This window comes from Camelus ferus, chromosome 13 (assembly GCF_009834535.1).
Source record: "Camelus ferus isolate YT-003-E chromosome 13, BCGSAC_Cfer_1.0, whole genome shotgun sequence".
NCBI lineage: Eukaryota > Metazoa > Chordata > Mammalia > Artiodactyla > Camelidae > Camelus > Camelus ferus.
This window is the reverse complement of record NC_045708.1, coordinates 50,454,448-50,475,794: the sequence shown is the minus strand read 5'-3', so window position 1 is coordinate 50,475,794 and position 21,347 is coordinate 50,454,448. Positions and strand designations below refer to the sequence as shown.

General features: G+C 45.7%; 1 protein-coding gene across 5 annotated transcripts in view; it reads left to right on the top strand.

Moving 5' to 3' along the window:
* GNG12 (G protein subunit gamma 12) overlaps positions 1 to 21,347 on the top strand; it is a 119,035-nt gene that overhangs the window by 41,711 nt on the left and 55,977 nt on the right. For all 5 annotated transcript variants that reach the window (XM_032494550.1, XM_032494549.1, XM_032494548.1 and 2 more), the window contains exon 2: positions 4,781 to 4,833. The gene's annotated coding sequence lies outside the window, so the exon portion shown is untranslated. The remainder of the gene's footprint in view (positions 1 to 4,780; positions 4,834 to 21,347) is intronic.

Here is a 21,347-nt window from a genome sequence, read left to right as displayed (position 1 = left end):
CCCACACGGCAGTACTTTGTAAAGTCAGCCCTGCCAGCATCTCCTAACACATCACTTTCTGTGATGAGTTCAAGGCACAGGGCATGTTTCTTTCAGCTTTGCCTCACCTTTATGGAGCATGTACCTTTCATGCCCACAGTAGGGTCCTTTATGTGTCTCAAAGGCCCTTTGATAGCTTTTTTGCCATTTGTGTTATGTTGTTTTCTAGAGAATTAAAATGAGACTAGAAACAAATATGTTCAGACAGATCAGAATCTAATCACCATTCAAAGCTAAAAATTTCTAAGAGCTATAATTTTCTTTTATAATTGTAAGAAACTTCATAGTAATGAAAGGAGTCTAGCAGGTTATCATGTTCATTCTAGACAAGTCCTGCCCAGTAGTGCTTTTTGTGGTGATGGAAACATTGCACACCTGTGCTGTTCAGTACAGTCGCTGCTTCTGCGTCTACCTGACCACTTGAATGTGGCTCATGCAACTGGGGGAATAAGTTTTTAACTGTATTTAACTGTATTTACTTTAAACGTAGATCCCCCCGTGTACCCACATGGCTACTGTTTTGGACAGCACAGTTCTACATTTCTCAGTACTTTCTTGATTTCTCCACTTGGATGTCTCCAAGTTAGCAAGGTCAAATCAGAATTCTTGATTTTCTTTCTTCTCTCAACCCATTTCTCTCCCCAGTGAAGCCATTGCTGACTCAGTTGCAGGAACCAAAACCTGTATGTCATCTCAGCCTCTTCCTCTCCCTCAACTCCCATATCCACTTCATCAGTAGGAACTAATTATTTTACCCAGAACCTATACTGAGTCCATCCATTTCTCTCCATCTCTACTGCTACCATCCTAGGCCAAGGTACCATCATATCTCATCTGCACAACTGAGTAGCTTCAGAGTTGGTCACCACTGACCTGTTCATCCTCTGTTGCCTCTTCCGGACTCCTCCCTGCAGCTGCCAGAGAAGCACTGATCCGCTCTTCCGTAGGTTGCATCACTCCCTGCTCCTATGAAAGAATTTGTAGAACTTAACACTGTTGGGGGTCTCCTGTATACTTCTTTATATACTTGTTTATTTTCTACCTCCTGTTACAATGTAAGGGCTGCTCTATCAGGAACCTCACTTACCTCATTCATGGCTGTTATCTCCAGCATGTAACAACTGTGCCTGGCACTTAATTTGCACTGGGTAAACCTCTCAATAGTAATTAAATTACTGTTTATCGTGGAAGGAGATGAGAAAGCAAGAGTCAAAATGGAGATTTATAATTTGGTTGTTAATATCTGAGAGGATGCTGACATCTGTACTCACGGGAAGTTGGTGGTTTCTTTCACATTCTGGGTGCAAGCAGCTGAAGAACGGGTATTCTGCTAACTGCGTTTATCTGTGAGTCGGCAGTCTGACCCACGGTCCTGATGCAGCCTCTGGCGTGAGTCAGAAGAAGCTCTGTTTCTCCCTTGAGGGCTGTGTATGTCCCAGATCTTGAAACTTTGTCTTTCCCTCGTTAGAGAAAGAGGAGAATGTCCTCCTGCAAGGACTTTTTATATCCATCCAAGGGGAGTTTAGACAGTGATGGAAAGAAACATATTACAGAACTCCAGGATAGAAAATGGGCACAGCCATGTCTGAACAGCACAAGGAGATTCTCAACATGAAGCTGTTGTTAAATAAGTAAATAAATAAATAAATATATATTTATATATATATATATATATATATATATATATAATATATATATGGAATATAAATATATATTTGGAATATACTCGCAGTTATTTGAAACCAAAGAAAACTTTAGGAAGTGGTTCTATGTCCTTTTTTATTTTTTTTTTGAATATTGCATTTTTTAAAGGAAAGTGCCTTTTCCGGCATCTCCTTCTGGTGGCCAGCCAAGGCTTTTAGAGGCCATGTCATTACTTAAATCCCTGAGCAAAGTAAAATGACACTGACGGACTTGTTGGCGACCTGGTCGAGTTGGCCACACTCTGAGTCGCTTCTGCTCCCTCTCGTACTAAACTAGGAAAGGATCATTCCCTCAGCGCTGGCTGAATTTAGAAGATGAAGTTGAAGCTTGCTTTGTTTGACCGCTTATTTGGAGACTTTCTCCTGGTGTGTTTAGGCCCAAGTTTGTCGCCCTGTCCCCTGTCCTTTGACTGCTGTGCCAGTGTTTCCTTGGGTGGGCCTTTATTTAACATCTGCTGTATACCAATCACCTTGCAAAGCTCTGGAAAGACAAAGGTGAATTAGACACGTTCTCAACCTTCAGAGAGTCTGCCAACAAGTGGGCAGAGGGACCAGTAAATGAAAAACTGAAATACAGGAGCCTTGAATTAACAGAAGGAAGTACCCGGGCAGTGAGAGTAGAAAGCAGTGGAACAGAGTGGGAGGCGGGCACGGTGTGGCGCTGGGACCAGGCTGTCCGGGTTCTCAGTCTGGCCCCGCTTCTTATAAGCTGCGTGACCATAGGCTACTTATGCCTCAGTTTGCCCACCTGCTAAATGGGGTAGTAAAAGAACCCATTTCAGATGGTTACTGAGAGGATGAAAGGAGCACATAAAGCCTGGCACACAGCTGTACAAAAACCAGCCTGCCTTACTATCAGCGGGAGGAGTAGTACATGCCAATCGATTGAACTGAGTGAATACTGCTTTACTACTGTTGTTGCAGAGAGCGTGGTCCTCAGCCAGCCCAGGGAGTTCACAGAGGCTCCCTGGAAGTGGTGGTTTTTGAATTGAGACTTGAGGGCAGGCTGATACTGTAGGGAAAGGACATGTTTGACAGTAAGAACAGAATCTGCAAGGCACAGAGGAGTGGGGGGGGGGTGACATTTAGGGACCCATAAATAGGTTTATGTGGATAAAGGACAAGGTGCCAGTGAGAGAGTGCCCAGGAGGGGGCAGGCACGAGATCACTAGGGCTTTGGAGACTGGGCTAAGGAACTTGGACTTGATCCTACAACCTAGAGAGAGCCACTGACGGATTTTCAGCGGATTCAGGGCTCGCCGGGGGAGAGTGGGAGGCAGCATCCCCTGTGGCCTCAGCCCATGGACTGTTGATTCTAAACGGCCACCCTGACCGACCTCCTTCCCTAGAATTTGAGCAGAGAATCCGTGTGTGTGTGGATCTGATTTTGCTCATTGGGTGTGATTTCTGTGGAGGTCACAGATTAATAAAGTAAAAGGACATGTTTTCTTAATTCCTTTTTACCTGATTCTTCCTCTTACTCCCTGCCCCTGCCAAGACAGATCCAGAGATGTCCATCTTACAGACACATTTGAGAATAAGATAAAAGTGATAGATTCTTCCTTCAGAAAAATCACAGACACGATTTTGCAAAGAGCCCACATTAACCTCCCCCTGCACCCTCTTCCTGATCCTCCAGACAGGCCCCCCAGACCAGTGCAGTCTTTTTGACCCCAGGCTTGCCTGTGGTTTTTGTGTTCCCACTCCAAATTACTTTAAATTTAATTTGTTAGCGCACCCCATAACTCTTCCATCTGCCATCACTGCTATTATCTGACCATGTATCATGGGAGCAGCCTTGGATCACTTGATGGTTATAATTAAAACTGAAAGTAATTGTCCTATTTTGAGCCGCTCAGATTTAATTGAGAGTATAGTGGCTGAGGGCATGGGCTCTGGAGGCAGACTACGTAGATCAGAATCCCAGCTCTGCCAAGGTCTTACAACCTCAAGTAAGTTACTTAACCGCTCTGTGCCTCAGTTTCCTCAGTACAGGAACAAGCATGATAATACAAGTCCCCTTGTGAAATTATCGTGAAGGTTCATTGAGGTGACATGGGAGCATGCCAAGAATACAGAGTCAGTGCTGTGTAAATATTTGCTATTATTATGTTATTATTTCTACTACATGACGTCATGGAAGAGGGTACTTAATGATGGATTCTGAGGAGCAGGAAAATAGATGAACAAAATCTCCATGTGCATTTCACTCACTTTGGATCCTTGCCAGTACCTGAAGGCCAAGAATAGACTCCCTAGGCCTGCGCTGTCTGGTGTCAAAGCCACCGGCCCCTGTGGCTGTTGAGTACTTGGAATGCTGCAAGCCTGGGTTGAAATGTACTGGGTCTTGAAGATTTAGCACGATTAAAAAAAAATGCAAAATAGCTCGTTAATGATTTTGTATATTGGTTGCGTGTTGAAATGATAATATTCTGAATCAATCAGGTTACATTAAATGTTAAAATTGTCATCTGCTTCTTTTTGCTTATTTAATGTGGCTACTAGATCACTGAAATTATGTGGCTGGCGTTACATTTCTGTTGAATAGCAGTGCCTTAGGCTCACCATTGTCAGTAAAAGCCAAAGGTGTGGTTACGTGTGATCAGGTGACCACGATGGGAGAGCCTTGTACATTCCTCCCCTTGCCCTTCAAGTTATACTGGACCATCCATTTTTTAATTGGTCCCATACAGGGAGTAGTGGTTTGGTGTTAGCAGAAGGGAGTTGAGGGAACGAGGCGAGAGCAATGACTAGGGAGGCATCCCCGGACTTGGAGGGGTTTGGATGAAAACACTACCATTTATAGTTATACTGGCCTGGACGCTCTGCACTCCCTGAAGGAGATGGGGGAATGCTCTCTGCTCAGGAAGTTGAAATATGTGGGCGAAAAACTCCCTACTCCATCAGGAGCCAGAAAAAGCTTTGCTAATCTTTAACTGAAAGAATGAATGCTCAGCATGATGGCAGTCACTGGGATCGAAAGCACACCCTTTCCAAATGTGGTTTACTTATGGAATGTTTGTTTCTTTCTATTTCAGATTCATTCCATCACCTAAAACCCGATAACGGTGGGCCACGCAGAGTCTTACTGGTGAGTGTGTTTTCATTTTTAAGACAAAGTGACTGTTTAACATTATTTTTGAAATGATATTCACACTTCTAAGTTAGATGCACCCCTACTGGTACTATGATTAGATGTCTATTTATTCACATTTTTTTTTCCTCCCCAAAATGGTTTACAATGTTTCCATGCCTTAAAAAAAAAAAAAAAAAAAAAGATCAATCCATGTTCTTTTGCTAAGAATGTGGTCAGGGAAAAGATCTATGATTACATGCCAAATACTATTAAATTAAAACTTTTTTCTTGTAAGAAACTATTTCCAGGCCCCTGTTGATGATCTGCTTGTTTCTCACAGTATCCAAAACAACAGTGTTACTTTGGCCAGGGAATTTAGACAGTCCCTTGCGGTGTGTTGTAATGAAAACTGGCTCATAGCTGTAACATATTAGCTTCCTGACTGCCCTGTTTTTTTCTCTCATCTCTCTTTAAACCTAAATGTGATTGTTGTGACATACCAGTGCTATAGTGGTAGAAAACTTCCTTTAGAAAGTTCCTAGGAAAGGAATATGCTTTTTAAGTGGAAAAGCTTCTGAGGCCTCATGTGGCACTACTCCCTAATATGTGGCAATGCTGTTATCTGAGGTGTGCATCAGTTAGCTTTTGCTGCATAACAAACCTCCCCCAAATTTAGTGACTCAAAATAATGATCATTTCTCTAGCCCATAATCCTGTGGGTTGACAATTTAAGCTGGACCCAGGTATGTGATGCTTTTGGTTTCAGCTGGAACCATTCATGTGTCTTCAGTCAGCTACAGGTCCAGGTTACTGAGGCTGGGGGTCATTTGGCTGTCGGCTGGAGTGATGACAATGCCTAAGACGTGTGTCTCACTGTCCTACAGGCTACCCTGAGCTTGTTTACAGGGCGCTTGGGCAGGGTACCAAGAGGACAGCAGAAGCATCTTGAGGCCAAGGCTCAGAACTGGCGCAACATTGCTTCCACCACATTCTGTTTAGAGAAAACTCTGTGGCTAGTCTAGATTCTACCTCTTGGTGAGAGGAGCTGCAGAGTCACATTGCAGGGAGGATGGAAACACAGGGGAGAAAAATTGTGGCCACTTTTACAGTCTACCCTACAGTGTTTATGAGTGGCATGAAAACAGCTGTGATCAAATAAAAAGAACCTGGAGAGTGAGAGGGCTCAGATCACGCTCCCATCTCACAGCCTGTCTTCTCATCCCGTTGTAATCAACAGACCCTAGGATTGCGGTCTTGGTCTTTGCCATATGGCATCTCAGGCAGCTCGGTGGGATCCTGGTCTCCACTCTCCGATACTAGATCTCCATTGTCCCACCTCCTGTCATTATGCACAGCACAGCCACACCAGTCATCCTTCAGTTTAGCTTCCAGGATGCTCCTCCTTTGCTCCAAGACTGTCAGTGCCTCTGTGTCATCCACACCAGCCTGGACACCTCTCTGGCTTCTCCACTGCCGTTATCTGGCCCCACCCTCTCTCGTTCACCTCCCACTGTCCCTTGTATTCTAGCCAGACTGGCCTATTTACCATTTCTCCTGAGGACACCTCATGCTGCTTACCCCTTCTCCGCTTGGAAATCCCTCCCATTCTACAGGGCCCAGGAGAATCTTCCCTTCTCTGTGACATGGCCTTCCCTGCCTGTGATCTTCTCCGCCCTGAATACTTCAAAGCCAGACGCTGTCTTCTGTGATTCACTCTTCTTCCCCTTTGCTAGTCTTCCTTCCTCAGCAGCTCTGTCAGCGCTCTGAGAGCGGGAGGCTCCCCTTGCCTCCCTTGCAGTACTCAGCATGGGACCGAGAGCACAGCCAGGACCTAGTCAGCCCAGAAGCAGCGTGGACCCTGCCCCAGGTCCCCCACCAGCAGCTCCTCGGAATCACACGAGGCACCTGCTGAAATCCAAGCTCACAGTCCCCTCCCTGAGCCGTCCGCATTCATTAGGTGGACCCCGGGATCTTGAAGCACTCAGATGATTCTGATGTTGGCAACCACTTGTGGAAAGAACAAGAAATGTGTATGAGACCTGGGTTTGAGTCCTGGCTCTGCTACTTCTTGGCTCTAGGACCTTATAAACTCGATCTTTCTGAGCTTCAGTTTCCTCTTCTGTGAAATGGAAACATTTAACTTGAGGGTTGCCAAGAGATAAAAAAGGGTGATGTTGTGCGAGTGATTTATAAACTGTAAAATATAATTAAAATACGTGATTGTGGATCTGTGGCTGGCTAGTGTTTTGAAAGGGGCAGTTACCTCCATGGTAGTAGCCATGGTAGTGACAGAGGACTAGACAGTGAGTAATCAAGTAGTGGAAGAAGGATTAGTAATTACAGCAGCTATAGTCATAACTAGTGTTACTGTTTATTCAATACCAACTGTGTGCCTGACACTTCAAACTGCTTTACATGGAATGATTTGAGATTTATAGGAAAAACCCCTTATTCAATTGCATCTGTATCATGATTACAGCCTATTCCATCATTAGTGATTCAGTGCTTTGGCTTCTTCCTTTTCATTCGTGAGAGAGGAAATAGTTGGGTAAGCTGCTATCAACCATTGACAAGTTATCAATGTCAAGTACAAGGTCCTGTAGAAGTGTGAGCTGCTTTGATTTGGTGGGAGAAGTGAGAGCCACCAACAGTCCTAGTGAGAGAGTAGGCGTGGGACACGCAGGAGTGGACGAGAGGACACCCAGCTGCCTGAGGATGGAGGGAGAGATCCCCAGGAGGGCTGGGGCGGGGCCAGTCTGAGACATTTGCTGACTTGACGGCTTCTCCCAGGGCTATTCCTGGTCCAAGGCCACCACCTTCTCACCCTGCTCATTTAGAACTTCCCCATAAGGGCTACCACAACAGGCAGCATTTGTAAAAACTTTTCTCCATTCACCATACGATTTGTTGTACAAATCAGTTATTTTGATTGCTGTTGGTTTAGTATACATGCCTGTCTTCTTTTAAAGATTTTTGAGGTGGCTTTTAAATACACGTATAGTAAGATTAAGAAAAATATGGAAGGAAGGAAATTTGTGGGGAAGGAAAAGTGAAGTCAGAGATAAGGTTAGGCCCCCAGTTCTTGGGTGAGAGCCTGTATACCTGCCAGCAGGTCCCACAGTCTTCCCTCTGAGCTTCTGAGCAATCATTACCAGGAAAACATGCTTAGTTAACAGTTCGCGGTGGCTGGAAGATAAAAGCATGCTAGTTACTCAGAAGAAGTAAGGTTAATTGTGATTCAAGACTTAAAGTAATTTCTCCTGAGTGCTCATGGAGAGGATACCACATAAGGTAGCAAACAATGTCCCAGTAGAAATAGACGCATGAGGACTACCGCTGGTGTCAGCCAGTGATGGGACGGACACCTGAGTGTAGCTCAGGAAGCGCCCTTCCAGTCCAGGTGTGCATTTCTCTGTTGGCCTTGCTAAGTCCAAGGATAAAGTGTCATAGTTTCACCTGGAATAACAAGTGCATCTATTCATTCCCCCCCCCCCGCCCCGCAGCCCTCCCCACCCCCACACGGACCCCACAGACTGTCATGACTCTCGGTGCTGAGTCTGGATGCTTGGCTGTGAACCAGATCTGGCACACCAGATGAAATCTACTTACCATCCCTGTTCTAGAAGAATAACAGACAACTTCCTGAAAGTATTCTGTGAATGGTATTTATCCCAACCCCAAGTCTTGCTGCTCCCTAACTCAGTCTGTGGAGTGGCTTTTTGATACACAGATTTTACACTGAGGCGGTCCTCTGTGACCTGTGCGGCCCACTTCCCTTGCTCCACGTGTATCTCTCCTTCTGTTTTAGGCCCCATGGCTCTAGGTCATTTTAGATACCAGAGAGTGCTCTGACCTTTTGGGGAACCAGGGCAGTGTGAGAGGCTCGTTGGAATAGGAGTGGTAGACTCTGGGTATGTATTCAGTGGCAGTGAGCTATAAACTGAGCTACCGTTGTCCGCTTCTGGAACTCTCTTCTTCCAGTCAGTATCTTTACTATTTATTGCAAGAGGTAGTATTTGATTGGTTGCCAGCATTGGTAAGATGAACCATCAGGAGCAGAGGGTGGTATGAGAGTAATGTTAAGCCCAGACTTTTTGCAGGAATGTTACAGGATGAAAAATTTTTAATTTAGGAAGGATCATTGTTGGAGAAGAGCCCAGAATTCCATGAGGACTGCCCATAAATGGGCATTTCCTTTTGGGCTTGGTTTTCATTTAGGTCAGGTTTCTTAGAATGATTTTGGTTGCAAGTAACAGAAATCCAACTTAAACTAGTGTCTTGACTTACACTGGCATAGCCTTCCGGCATAGGTGCATCCAGGGATTCAAAGAATATCAGCAGGCCATTATCCTTCACTCTCTGTGTTTCTTGACTCTGCTTAACTCTCTCAGTTTCATTCTCAGGCAAGCTCCCCCTCACCATGATGCAGAGGTAGCCATCAGCATTATAGTTCCATCATCTTCGCAGCTGCGGATTCCAGCGAAAAGAGAGTGTCTCTTTTGCCATTGTTCTAGCAATAGCACCAAGGAGGGATCTTGACTGGCCCAGGTTGGACTCCTTGCCTAAATCAACCCGGCCGGAAGTGTGCAGTAGACCACAGGCACTACATGTTTGGTCAGGGCTTGTTCATGTGTTCCTTGAGAGAAGGTGAACCCCACCAGAATCGCAGCAGTGGGGGGCCCTAGGCAAAAAGGAGGAATTCTGTTACCAGAAGAAGAAAGGAAGAGAAAGAGCATTCCAAGCAAACACAGTTTCTAGGTACTAGAGTGCACTGATTTAGAAATTCCTACTTTGGGGTCTATTAAACTTGAAAGGTTTAAAATTAGATTCAGCTTCAGTTACACTGAATACCTAGTCCAAGTTTGGTGTCATGATTGAGCCTACGGAGAGGAGGGAGGGTGGGCAACCCCACTGTGGGGTCAGGTGGGCAGCTTTTGGCCTGAGGACCCCCAGTCTGGATGATAGACCTGAAGATGATGAGTGGGCCTCAATGGACCTGTAATCCATTGAATGAATCAGTGAATGAGCTTCTATAATTATTTGTAGAATGTGTGTGAACTTTTTTCCTGGAGGAAGGGATCATGCTTCCATCATTTGCTCGTAGGACTCCCTGGTTCCCTCTACGGCTTAAGAGCCCGTGCTTCAGGCTCACTCGAATTGTTTTAGATTTGGCGAGCTTAATCTTACACATTCATTTCTTGTTTTGGCTCAACTAGTAGAGTTTAATGTCCATGATAAACACAGCTCCTTATGGAACAGACACAGTGATGTCAGTGGCTGAGTATGTTGCATTAAATTGCATGTTGAGGCTTTTAGGCCTATATGTAAACCATTCACAGTCGTAGTTGCCATTTACTTAATGCTTACCCTGGTGCCCGCTCTGTGCAAAGTGCTCGGCGTGCATTATCCAACTATGTGTTTATACATGTGACTGCAATTCTGTGGACCTCAGGTCTGTTACGGTACCACCTGCTGGAACCAGCTCCTTCCAGCTGCTTCTCTGAAAACACAGGAGACAAACCCTGAATTTTTCTCTGCCCCATGTCTGCTGAGTCCACCTCTCTCCACCTCCCCACCCTCAGATGACAGAATTATCAAATCCCAAAGTGGGAGGAGGCTGCTGAGATCGTGCCATTTAGTGGTTTGCAAACTCTGCTCTCTGGTTTTCCATCTCAGGGACTCCTGAGAGGGAAGGATGGAAAGGACCCAAGTCCCTGTCCTGCTTCAGTCACTGCTGGCTGCTGAAAGCCAGTCATCCAGGAGAAAAGAGAGTCTGGGGTTCAGTGTGAGACTTGAGGTTGAGTCCAGGCTCCTGCTTTACTTACCTACCTGTGTGACTCTGGGAAAGTCGCCTCGCCTCTCTGAGCCACAGTTTCCTTATCTGTCAAAAGGGACGACAGTGCTGGCCTCACGGAGCTGTTGGGGGCCTGGATGAGGTCATGCCTGTCAGGTTCTTGTCCTCGTGCCTGGCACACAGTCAGTGCTGGCAAAGGTCAGCTGTGACTAGGACACTGCACAGTGCAACTTGTGAGACATAATTAAGACGCAGATTTATTCCTGTCCTCTCGCTGTGCCATTCTAATTGATTCAGTGGTGGTGTGTTTTTCCCCATTTCCTGACAAAAACTTGATTAGAGCTGTGGTTTTTCTGATAACTCTTAGGTGACAAAAAGCCCTATGGCCCCTTGAAGACAGACACACAGACACACACACACACACACACGCACGCACGCACGCACGCACGCCACACACACACACGCCCGAGCTCAAGCTGGAAACTGGAAGTACCCACTGTAGTCTATCGAACTGTCAGTATTCCCATCTTGCCCACCGCTTCAGCCTGTCCAGATGAGGCAGAGAGAGAGGACACTTCTTAACCCACTGCTCCTGGCACTGGGTCTCTGAGCCTGGCTGGTGGGGAAGTGGCCTCTCTCCCTCCTGGCTGCTTCGGTGGCTGTCCCGAGGACTCCCCTTCCACCCGGCTCTCCCGGGATGCGGGCGGTACCTCTCCTGCTGGCTGCCTCCATCCTCCAGCAACCTCTGGTCCTCATTCAGGTTCCGTCTCTGGGGTCCTCTCACCCCCAGGCTGAAGCCCTGGTGGGGAGAGCCTGTTTTGGGGAGATGGCAGCTGGCATTCCTGGTACCCAGCATTCACTTCCTTTAACCCCCGATGGGGGAAAGGGCCAGCAGTCACTGTCTTCTCTGCCACCTTAGGTCACTTCAGCCCTGCTCCCACATTTTGTGTCCTCAGGCAGGTGTCACATACCAGTCCCCAGACTCTAGGAGACACCGGTCTAGCCCTCCAGGTGTTGCCTTTGAAACCCTTGTCTCTAGGTTTGAGATGAAAATCGGGCTCCCGCCACCCTACCCACCTTGAGGAGGGTGGGAATCAGCGCATTTCCGAGGAATCTGCCCCTCAAAATCCCCCGTCACTTTCCACTGTCCCGAGCCTGTTTATATCCTCCTGATGGCCCTTTGAGCCAGCTCGGTCAGCTTCTTAGAAATTTCCACGAAATGGTCTGGCCCCTGGCTCTGGAATTTCCCATCCGTTGAGTCGTGTTGCCGCAATGGAAACTTCCACTTGAGCATCTTGTCGTAGTAACTGCTGGTCCAGCACAAGGAACTCCTCTGCAACACCCCTAACGGCGGTCCTTCATCCTGTGCGAAAAGCTGTCCAGGCGTGGGGAGCTCCCTGTCCCCCACTCCCCTCCCTCCCGCACACCGCATTCTGATTTTCAGACACTTGCAGTTGTTGGGAAGATGCTACTTCCATGAAGCCAAGCCTGGGTCCCTGTAAGCTTTCCTGTAATGGGATCGGGAGTGTGCATGCAAACCTCGTCTGAGAAAATCTGCCTGGGCTGCAGGGATTTGAGTGGCAGCCAGGCTTTCCCCCACACCCTGTTCTCTGAGACCACACGGAAGCCTCTGACCTTGTCTCTGTGTGGGTCTCCTTTACTGTCCCGCCAAGGTGCACTTCACATAACCGCACAGAAAGCTAGTGTTGGGAAGCTCTGTGCTCAAGCACCATTTCTCATGCCCATGGCTCCAACATCCTTTCTCTTGGTAGAGCTGACTTGCCATGCTTCACGGGGGGCATTTTGATCAGGAGTCCGTCCACAGTTTATGAAGTCTCCAAGATCAAGCCTGGCAAAATGTGCCCTATTGCCCTCCAAAGACACCCCTGTCCCCACTTTTCTGTGGTTTTTCTTCTATGCTTAAGCGTCCTTTGGACTCAGCTGATTTGTCTGCCCCAGCATTGTGAACTTGGCTTCTCTGCCCAGGGGTCCTTCTTTGTCATGTGCAAGTTGGGCCACAGTGATGGTGGATCCCAGAATAAGGTCACTGTGTTTAAATTCTCCACCCCATGGTGAGGGTAGCATCTCAGATGAGCAGGTGATGTGTGCTAGCAAGATGCTTGGGTCAGCTAAGGTTGGAGTTACTTTGGGGACCGTGGCCTAAGAATGTATTAAATGCATTTTGGGTAGTGCCTTCATGGACTAGTTCCCCCTGACAAGTCTGTACATTGTGTATCCAGTTGTGAACCTGATTTATGTCCTCGAGTTACTACTTTTAATGGCTGTCCTCAAAGACGTGAGATGCTTCTCGCTCCCACTCCTCAGCCCCATTCCCTCCCTCCTGCCCTGATAATGTGGAGACAGAGGCCCAGAGGGCAGAATTGATCTCCTGAGCACTGCTTACCTATCCTCTTCTCTTGGCCTGAAAGAGTATAGTGGGTTTTATTGGGCCATTCAAAAATCTAGATCTATAAAAGAGCCAAGATGCTGATACCTAAAACAAACTTTGTATTTGTAAGCAGAAGGACTAGAGTTCAGACCTTTCCTCAGCTACTGGAGACAATTGGGACAGAAGTGGTTTCACCTCCCTGAGCCTCAGTTTCCTCATCTGTTACATGGGGATAATGCCATTCGCCTTACAGGATTGTTGGGCATGTAGTAAATTCAACACAGTGACCTGTCACAGGGTATGCATTCAATAAACGAGCTATTACCATTTTTTGCATTGGCCTATTGGGATGATTTCTAAAAACTTTTAAAGCCTTGGAAAAAGTAGCAGTTCTCCAGTAATAGTTGAGCAAGTCACTTACTCTTTTAAAAATTTTTTATACTTTTTTTAATTGAAGAATAGTCAGTTTACACTGTTGTGTCAATTTCTGGTGTACAGCATGATGTTTCAGTCATATGTGTACATACATATATTCATTTTCATAATAGGTTACTGGAAGATACTGAATATAGTTTCCTGTGCTATACAATATAAACTTGCTGTTTATTTTATATATAGTAGTTAGTATCTGCAAATCTCAAATTCCCAATTTGTCCCTTCCCACCCCCTTTCCCCCCTGGTAACCATAAGTTTGTTCTCTATATCTGAAGCCTCTTACTCTGTTAATTTTAATTTTTTTTTTTTATTGAAGTACTGCCGGTTACAGTGTGTCAGTTTCTTGTATGCAGCAGGTACAGTGTCCTAGTCATGCAGATACATACTTTTTTTTCATTAAAGGTTATTACAAGATACTGAGCATAGTTCCCTGTGCTATACAGCAGAAACTTTTTTTAATCTATTTTTACATATAGTGGCTAACATTTGTAAATCTCAAACTCCCAAATTTATCCCTTCCCACCCTCTTTCCCCGGTAACCATAAGATTGTTTACTATTACTATGTCTGCAAGTCTGTTTCCATTTTGTAGGTAAGTTCCCCCCCCATTTTTTTTTTTTTTTTTTATGATTCCACGTATGAGTGATGTCACATGGTATTTTTCTTTCTTGTTCTGGCTCACTTAGAACGACGATCTCTAGGTCCATCCATGTTACTAGTGAATTGAAGCCACTTACTCTTAAAGCCTCAAATTTCACATAATAAATTGAGGATAATACTGCCCAGGGTTATTGAGAGGATTAAGCAAAATAATCTGTAGGAAATGCTCAGCACAGGGCCTGGCACATAGTAAACATCCACAGAACAGTGGTCTCCGTTTTCCCATCACAACATTATCTCCATTTTACAGAATCTGCAGAACACTTTTTTTTCCTTATAATGGTCTCTTGAAGACACTTTTATATGTAAAAAGTTGTTCTCGCTGTTCAAGAAAGAACAAGAATATTTAGTCTCCAGTTTGCTTATAAATAACAAACAGTAGCGTATATGAAAGCAAGCTATCTGTATGCCTAAACCAAACAGCTCTCCTTTTCTTTAGATTTCACCTCATTTCCATGTTAAGTTTTGGGTAGGTGAATTTGCCATGAGACGAGGACAAATTTATATGTTGATTTTACAAGTACTGTGAAAATACTCAAACTTAGCTATATTTAGTTAGATGCTCTAAATTGAGATCGGTTTATTTTGTGCTCTTTCAATAAAGACGCATAGTGGGCTCCTCATGGCACCCAAGGAGGTCCTGGAAGGGAACGTGGAGGAGAAGACAGGGCCTGAACTGTAATAAGATGACCCAAACCAGAGACAGAGACATAGTCTGGAGGGTGGAGAGCTGACGCCTGCCCGGGCTGGGATTCCTGACGGGGAGGCTTGCTCCCTCTGATACAGCAATGCCTGCATTCCGTCTAGCAGTTCCGTCCTCCTGGAGCAAGGGGCAGTCCTGAGCCAGCAGAGCGCCAGTCCCCCTTGCTTCTTACTGACCAGGTGCCCGTGCTGCAGCAAATACCAGGTTTGTGCAGAATGACACTGACGTCATTACTGGTTGGACTGATTCTGAAGTTCGTGTCACTCATGCCTGGACACCTTTGGTGAACGAATGATCCCAAACTCACTTTTCGTTTGGGTCTGACTCACCTCCTGCAGACAGACGGTTCAGCAGTAATCTTCCTTGATGTGGAAACTTGAAATGTGGCTGCGAAGCCACAAAGAGGGGAGGGAAGGGTGGGTGGCAGAGCAGTGGGGCCCCTTCAGCTGCTTGGCCAGCGCATGTGTGTGCAGCCTCTGCCATGCGCTCAGGGCAGGATGAGGATGGAGCGGGACCTAAGGGAGACTCAGGGCGGCTGCCCGCCCTCTTCCTTCCCCAGCTCTGTAGCCCACTCCCTGAGGCAGGAACTGAGCCACGAGGCCTGAGAGGAACCACCCGTTGCCATTCTGTGGGCCAGGCTGGCGGGAACCCTGTCCCAGTGCATCCTCAACTCGCAGGGCAACCACGGGGATAATGGTGGGTGTGAAGCGAAGCCTCAAGATCTCTCCCTGGCGAGGACCCCATCCGATGTCCTGTAGCTAATGTGCTATTCCCAATTCTGAGTGTGTGTGTGTGTTTTTTTTAAAGACGCCCCCTAATTTTATAAAGCTTAAGAGCCACAAAAATGGGATCTGTCCCCAGACCTGAGAGAGTTGGCACACACTCTGGGTCCCATTTCCCCTGCACCAAGACCCTAAAGCTCCCATTTGCTTCTACCTCAGTTACAGACTTTGCCCCTGTGTGTGTCCTGTGCTGCGGCTACATCCAGCTAGACCTGAGTTCCCACCACATCTCCTAACCTGGGTGGGGGGACAGCCAGGGATTGCTGTCTGGATTCCTTCCTGGCCACCAGACACCTTCCCCGGGGTGGAAAGGTCCCACCGTTCCTGCAGGAAGGCAGGGCAGGAGCTCTCAGACCTCCAGTGGCTTTGTGGTTGTGGGGAGGGAGGCCCTACAAAGGAGCCAGGCAGGAGGGACCCAGCCCTGCAGCCCCGTGTGAGGCACCCATCCACTGGCTGAAATAAGCTTGGTGGAAAATTCTCCTTTAGAAAAAACAAAAAACAAAAAAAAACGGAAAGGAATATCCTTGAAACTGTATCAGCTTTGGCAAAACTATAACTCTGATCTCAAGTTTGGGGAGATAGGCCGGCCAGCCTACAGGACTCTGCTGATCAAGAGTGCTGGCCTGCTCTCAGCCCTAATCATGCCCCTTCCTTATTCCACACAAGGGCTGGAGTGCTTTGCTAATCAGTTAGGATTAAATGTATTGAGAAGAAACGAGAGGAGGGGAAAGGCCCTTTTTGTACATGAATATCTTTCTACCATCATGCAAAAATCCAAGTTTGAAAATGATTTCCTCTTTCATTCAAATGCTGGCAAACTTCTCCCCCTGGTGGTGAGGTCGAGAACTGTTTAAAATGAGCTATCAGACATCATTGTTGTGACTGATAATCTGGAAAGAAATTGTCAGCCTGGGATGAGTTAGGACAGTGAAAGGGGCTGAGAGTCTATAAGGTTTTGAGGTTTGGGAGTATCTTTTGGCCTTAAAACAGTTATTTTAAACTCAGGGTTAAATGTGTTTTTTCTGTAAAGAGTAAAATGGTTAAAATGCCACTAGGTTTAAGGTTCAAGCTTATTACAATACAGTGGACTTTTTGCCAAAACTCTGCCCCAGTGCTAGTTATGTCAAATCCTTAACAGTCTGTAGGCTTCTTTTACTCCTTGAGATTGCGGCAGAGACATAAAACCAACCAGAAAATAAGAATTTCAACCACCAACTGGACATCTATTAGGGATCCTGGTTTACACACTCCAACTCACCACTGTCCACATTGAAATCTTTTCCTCTGGTGCTGCTACTTTAAATTATTTGCCTCAGTTCATTTACGCTTACATCTAACACCTGTCAGAAAGTCACAGTGGGACTAACAAGGTAAGAGTTATTTCACTGCTACTTCCTACACGTTTTATATATTTTTAAAAGTAAAATGCAAAACAGACTTAGGAGGATAATAGTTGGTCTGTTTAAACCTTCCCATGTATGTGGCCTTCTGTTAAAGCATGGTTTTCTCTTGACACCGTTATTAATCCTTTGTTAATTACTCTACTGCTTTTAATGACCAGAACTGACCCGGTTATTTAGCTTCCATTGTGTCTTCAATAACCAGCGCCTTCACAGTGGAAATCTCATCGGCCGTCGTTTGTTCACCAAGTGGTCGTTCGTGTCCCTGATGACTGTTTATCAGCGCCATTGTCCTGGGATCGCCGTTCCCCAAGTGGAGGATACAGTCATGGTGTTTATATTAGTAATGCTTTTATACAGTTGGGTTCTTTTTTTTTTATTCTTTTCTCTGCTCTCAGGAACCCTGAGATGCCCTTCAGTTTGTGGGCCTGGCATTGGGAGAGGTGGGTTGTTACTCGTAAAGCAGATTAATTGCCTACATGGGATGTGAAAGGAAAAAAGGTGCATACACTTTATAGGTTATTGTAAATTTTTTCAATGTTTAACAGTTTTTCTAATGATTATTGGTCATATTTTTATATATTTTGTCTACTTTAATTTTTTATCTCATGCAGTTTTTATGTAAAAAAAAATTGACCATATCATGTTTGCTTTTTTCCCCCCAGGGTTTGGAAACCAATTGTCCTAAGCACTAAATAGGCATTATTGGGGGGAGGGGGGTGTATATTTCCCCCAAGATTTCTCACACACACACACACCCTACCTTTCTCTCTTTTTGGGCATCTTTCCCCCTTCCACTGTTGAAGCTGGCCATTAATCTAATGTTGAAACAGCCTGATTCATTAATGATTCCTTGATGTTCAGGTAATTGCAAGGCTGAGCCACATCAGAATGGCTTGTAAGTTCCCTCTAATTTCAGAGCATTTTCAAGCTTTCATTACTGTTCACAAATTGCAGCACCCTAAAGTTCAGGCTCTGCTGACTAGGACGAACAGGAAGGAGAGGGGCGGGCAGACTTTAGGAATGTGTATTCTGGCGCTCGTGTTTTTAGTAAAGGGCAGTGTTCTGCAGTCATTTGGATGGATTGTCGTGATATGTGGTATGAGATGGAACTGGAGAGGCTTCAGGGGCCTGACCCTCTTCCCTCTGTGCACCCCAGCTGCAGCCACACCGCCTCTGTGTCTTTCTCAAAGCACCAGGCTCCTGCCCGCTCCCCCTGGGGTGCCCCCTCCAGTTACTTGCTACTGGGGTATTTCATAGCCCTCAGCATCATCTGTATTATCATGTATGTTTCTTTACATGAGAGGTTGATGCAGCACAGAGAAGGGTCCTGGCACAGAGCAGATGCTCAGTGAAGACTTCCTGAATGAAGAAACACAAAAGAATGAACAAGTGAACAAACAGATGTATTTAGGATCATGAGAGGAACAGTGCTCTTTGTAACCATACTTTAAGATGGAGTCTATTGAAACAGCAGTGCAATATTACTTTTTTGTTTCCCTGAATTAAAATATATCTTATAATATGCCAGTGTGCAAGGCGCAGTTATCAATTGTGGGACTGCAAATTGTCTGGAGTGTTTTAGAAAAAGTTGTTAATTCCATATCCTTAAATACAGCCTTAGATATAGAAATTAATGGTGAAAGGCCAACAGATAGTTGGTAGGAAGAAAGAGAAAGCACTTCACTTTGGAATCATAGCAGAATTATAAAACAGCCCAAGATTCTGCAATGAGGAAATGCCTATGTAAAATGGAATCTCACTGCCATTATTAAAATTCATGTGTATTCATTTCGAGGAACCAAAAGTGCAAAACCTAAATCTGATCAGGAAAAAAACAGCTGACAGTCCCAAACTGAGGCACATTCTACAAAGCAACTGGCCTTTACTCTTTAAAAAAAAAAAAATATCAATACCACGAAATACAAAGAAAGTCTTAGGAACCGTCCCAGGTTACAGGAGACTGAAGAGCTCTGACAGTTCAGTGCCGTGTGGAATTTGGGGTTTTCTTTTGCTATAAAGGACACCATTGGGACAATTGCTGAAATCTGAATAAGGTTGTAGATTAGATAATAGCAGTGAGGTTGCTTAAGAGTACTCCTTACTTGCAGGAGATACACACTGAAGTATTGAGGAGTAAAAACATCACCTCACTGTCTGTCTGTCTTTTTCTCTCTCTCTGTCTCTCTTGTCTCTCTGCCTCTCTGCCTCTCTCTCGGAAAGGGAGTACAGGGATTGAAGTAATTATAATAAAATGTTGACATTTGAGGGGTCCAAATCTGGGTGAAATACGGTATCAGAGAATTCTTTGAACTAGTCCTACAGCTCTTCTCTAGGTCTGAAATTATGTCAAAATAGAAGTTTTAAAACAGGGTGCTTATGAAGAGCTTATAATCCCATAGGAAAATGCCACTGCTGGAAAGGAGCAAAACATAGAACTGTATACTAGAGTGTGATCTCAGCTGCCTTAAAGACACTGAGAAAAGATGAGAAGGACATACAGCAATGTGTTAACTTTCGTTATCTTGCATCCACGTTAGTATATGTTACACATTTTTCTCTACATAGCATGCATTTCTTGAAAAATAAGGAAGAAAAACACTTCTCAGGAAAGGTAATGGCTGACTCACAAAGAGAGGAGAGCTGAGAGCACCTCGCTCCTTGCGCACCGCCACGTGCCCCATTCTGTAGAAGGCTGCTGTAGATCTATGCATGTGTACACACATGCACACACATGGTTTTTAAAAACTTTTGTTTTTCCTCAATGGTATTTTGGAGGAAATCCTCTATTGGGTAGGAGCTGAAATGAGATAACCTCTTAAGCCTCGTCCAGCCCTGGAATTCCTTGCTGTGCTTTCCCAGTTTTTGGAAGTTAGCACTTTCTGTGACCCAGACATGATGCTAGGTACTGAGTACCTAAGGATGGATAAGCCACCCAGTGCTCCTGTGTTCACAGTCCGCAGCAGATCGGTGGTTGCGGCCCGTGCTGGGTACTATGGGAGCATTGTGGCTCCTGTGACAGGTGGACTCGGCTTGGGGTGGGGTGGTGGTTGGGCAAGGCAGGCATGGATCTGGGGACCTAGAAAGGCCATTTAGGGAAGGGTACCGGGACATTGCAGGCCGAACGTTCCAGTGTGTCTAGCATACATTCTCTGGCCCACTGGAGTATCATTCTGGAGACCCCGGCTGGGAGGCGAGGGTCTTGACAAGAGCTGGGAAAGCTCCAGGTCCTGCAGGGTCTGCTTTCCCAGGCGTAGGAGGAAGTGGTCCTGCTGCAGGACGTAGGGGTGCTTCCTGTGGCTCGGGAGCAAGGCTCCCCATGAACTCGATGCCTCCATCGTGGTGGGAGTTTGCCTGATCGCCCCCAAAGCAGATGCTGCACAGATATCCCCAGGGAGGACAGAATAAAGGTGAAGGCAGTACTGTGCTGGCGAGTTTGCTGATCTCTGATGTACTCGGTGGAACTCCTGGAACGTGCTTTATTCATTGGTGTCATAAATAAAGCCGAGGGGTCAGGTCTACCTGCACTTGGCCTTGCAGGCTCTCCAGCTGTTTCCAGAGTCCCAGAGTCACCCCCAGAGCAGTAATGTTGTTGAGTTGTGCTCCCCATTTCCCTGGCCAGTCACTCCTCTTTGAACCATCATTGGCTTGAGCCCATTATCCATACCAGTCTTGGGAGCCTGAAGACACCAAGATGTAAGTCCTCTTCATCCACTGAAGAACTAGATCAAACAGGCAAAACAGTGATTAAGAATCCTACACCAGGGTTAGATTGGAAGCTTCCCTGTTTATCTTGGGACCTTTTTTTAAAGAACCATTTTAGAGCATGATGTTTTTACTCAGGTGTTGCTTCCATTATAAACATATCTCATAGTTTGTTAGGAAGAGCACATGAGCTGATATAAATTCTGGATATAAAATATCATAAGCATTTGATACCTACCAGTTATTATTAATAAGCATCGATTAGCACCATGTATGAAGAGAAAGCACTCGAGTCTTGGTCAAATGACCTGTTTTCTAGTCTAAGCTCTCCCCCCACAATCCTAGAAGTAAAGAAAAACTGAGCTGGATAGAGGACTTAGACATTTTTTTAGCATCTAGTCCAACAACCTCATTTTCGGAAACTTGGAAAGGTGTAAGAGTTCATTAGCTTATTGGTCATAGCTTAGTGTTCTCACCCTCATTTTTAAAGCGAGAGTAATCACTGTACCCCCATCACACGATTCTTGCGAAGGTTACCCCTCAGGCCCCTGGCAGCGTCTGGCCCCAGAGAAGTCCTTCAGTTAAATTAACTCGTGTTGTCGTTGGCGAGTTCCAGTTTAGTTGTCTTCCTCTCCCATTGGACTGTGAAGACAGAGACTTGT